Source organism: Ursus maritimus, unplaced genomic scaffold (assembly GCF_017311325.1).
Source record: "Ursus maritimus isolate PB19 unplaced genomic scaffold, ASM1731132v1 scaffold_19, whole genome shotgun sequence".
Classification (NCBI taxonomy): domain Eukaryota; kingdom Metazoa; phylum Chordata; class Mammalia; order Carnivora; family Ursidae; genus Ursus; species Ursus maritimus.
The window spans coordinates 57,917,835-57,920,717 of NW_024424341.1; positions in this window are offsets into that span (position 1 = coordinate 57,917,835).

The following is a 2,883-nucleotide window of genomic DNA, read 5'->3' on the forward strand; positions in this document are numbered from 1 at the left end:
CCCCCCCCCCCTCTGGCCTCCTTCACTTCCCCCCACCCGGCGTCCAGCCACCACCCACCCCATTCTGAAAGCCACAGGTCCCCCTGCCGGGAAGGGCGCCAACGTCCGGGCAGCCCTCCAGGGCCTTCCCGGTCTCCCCACCCGCCCCGCTGGGGGCACTCGCCCCCTCCCCCGCGTCCGGTGCCCGCCGCGTCCGCTCAGGGAACCGTCGCGAGGAGCCGGCCGGCTTGGTCCCAGGAGGGGCAGCGGCCAGTCCGGGGTCCCAGATGGCCGGGGCCGCAGGCCTTCGGATGTGCTCTCGCCCGGGGGGGCGGGACTCGAGAGTCGCCGAGCCCCAGTGCCCTTCCTGCGGGCACAGAGACCTCCCCCCATCCCCCGCAGCCGTCCTGCCTACGCTGGGAAACCGGACCCTCCCTCGCAGCTCCGGTTTCCCGAAAACTCCTGACTTGCAGATACTAAGAATGGCTTTCTAGACCGTCTTCCCCTTTTGCCCCATGGCAGCGTTCTGGCTCTGAGCCCTCACCCATTTTAAGACCCCAGGTCCTTCCTCTCCCGCCTCCTAGGAGTCCGAAGTCCAGGACCTCATCCTTCTCCATTTTCCTGGACCCAAGAATCTGAGCCCCAGACCCAGAAGTCCAGGCCCTCCTCCCTCAGATGTGGGAGGCCTTGCCTCCAGCACCCCCTTCCTGGGCCCCGGGTGTCTGAACCCCAGGCCCCTGCTCCCCAAGACCCTGGCATTCAGCCATCTCTCCCTGTCCAGATGTTATTTCTCACCCTTCAGAACACGCCCTGTGGAATGTGGGGCAGCAAGGGAGGGTGGGGAGGCAAGTCTGATACCTCCCACAGCCTCCTGGGAATCTCTGGACTCCTTAAAGGGCTCCCCCTGGGGGCCCACCCGTCCTCCCTAGGGCCCTGAGGGACAAGCTGCGGTCAGAGGAGACAGAGGAGGTCTGCTGACATGCCTGAGGCAAAACCAGGTGGCTTTCAGGACTGCCCTCCCTGGGTGGAGATGCAGTCCCCTTTTCTGAATGGGGGCTAAGGGCTCCTCTGAAGGTTTGGGAGGATGGAATGTGTTCTCTGGGGAGGGAATTCCTTCCTCCTGTGGGGTGGGGCTCCCATATCTGTGTTGGGTGGGTGGGTCTCCTTCTCTGTCCGGTGAGGGCGTTCCTTTCTCTGTAGGGATTTGGGGGGCCCATCTCTGGGTGCAGATGAAGAGTCTCTGAATTTGAGTCCTTTTCTCCATAGGGATGGGAGTGCTGTGTATGTAAACCAGGAGGTCTTTGCCTGGTGATTGGGGTCCTCTACATTTGGGGACTGGGGTCCTCTCCATAGGGATCGGAGTGCTTCTCTGAGTGAGGACTGAGTCCTTTCTCTGTAAGGGAATGGAGTCCTGCTGTGTCTGGAGATTAGGGGTTCCTGTCTGTGCGGGGAGGAGAGCTCTTGTCTGTATAAGGATGAGGGGGCCTCCTTTCTATAGGAATCTGGGCTTCCCCACAAAGAAATTTGGGGGCCTTCTCCATATAGAGTTCCTTTATGTGCAGTTTGATGCTCTTCTTTGAATGGGCCTGGGGGCCTTTGTTGACACCGGGGTGCGTCTTTCTCTCTATGAAGAAGTGAACAGGAGAGATGCAAGTCCCTGGCAGGGACCCTCCTCCTCGGGTGTCCAGACCGCTGGCACCAGCCCAACCAGGCTGTGGAGTGGGGGTCCAACCCCTCACTGCAGCTGGGACACCGGTGGGCCGGGAGCCAGCAGACAGGGCAGGTGAAAGATGCTGTGGTCAGCACAAGGTGTCCAGTTTCCAGCCCAGGGAAAGAGCTAATTATACCCCCAGGACCCAAAAGGTCAGGGCCTGGTGGCCTGAGTGGATGGGGCATGGCTTGCCTGGGGCAAGGGGAAACCTGATCGCTCAGACGCTCAGGATTAGAGATAAATTTACACCTGAAGGGGCAGGACTTCTGGGTCTGAGGGAGGAGGGGCCTGGGGGCCTGGACTCCTGGGTTTTGGAGGAGGAGGGCGCTGAGCACTTGCTCAACCCTAAACGTCTTTTATCTCGCAGTAGCCAAAAAGGCCCCCAAGGGCAAAGAGGCTGCCAAACCAGCTCCCAAGGAAGCCCCCCCTGAGGAAGTTCCTGCAGAGCCCCCCAAAGGTGAGACAGTGTTCCTGTGGGATCCGCAGAACCTGGCTCTTCATCCCCCAGGCTCCCCTTGTCTCTCTGCACCCACCCTGCTCTCTCTCCTCGAGTCCTACCTCCAGAGCTAATCATCCTTCCCCTGCTCACAACCCGCCATGGCTCCCCAGTGCCTCCAGGTTAGAGCCCAACCCCTCAGCCTGACTGATTCATCACCGAGTTCTGCCCAGCTCTGGATGCCGCAGCCCATCTCCACACCTCTCCTACCCCTGAGCCGCTTTCAAACAATCCAGTCCACCTCCCTCCAGTTCACAAATGGGGAAACTGAGGCCCAAAGGGGTGGGGGAGACAGGCCAAGGTCACGCAGCCACCTGGGTGACACCTGGTCTTTCCCAAGTCAAGAGAAGCCACTTTGCTCCATGCTTTGGCATCAGAGCAGAGGGTCCCTAACGGGCTCTAAGCCCTGCTCCTTAAGTGGCCTGCTGCCCCTTCCCCACCCTGCCTCAGACCCCCTAATCCTGTCTTCTGAACAGAAGCCCCACCTGAGGACCAGTCTCCCACTGCTGAGGAGCCCACTGGCATTTTCCTGAAGAAGCCAGACTCTGTGTCGGTGGAGAATGGTGAGGGGGATGAGGGAGGAGGGGCTGGGGAGCAGGACTCCTGGGTCTGAGGGAGGAGGGTTTGGGGAGCAGGGCTCCTGGGTCTGAGGGAGGAGGGGCTGGGGAGCAGGGCTCCTGGGTCTGAGGGAGGAGGG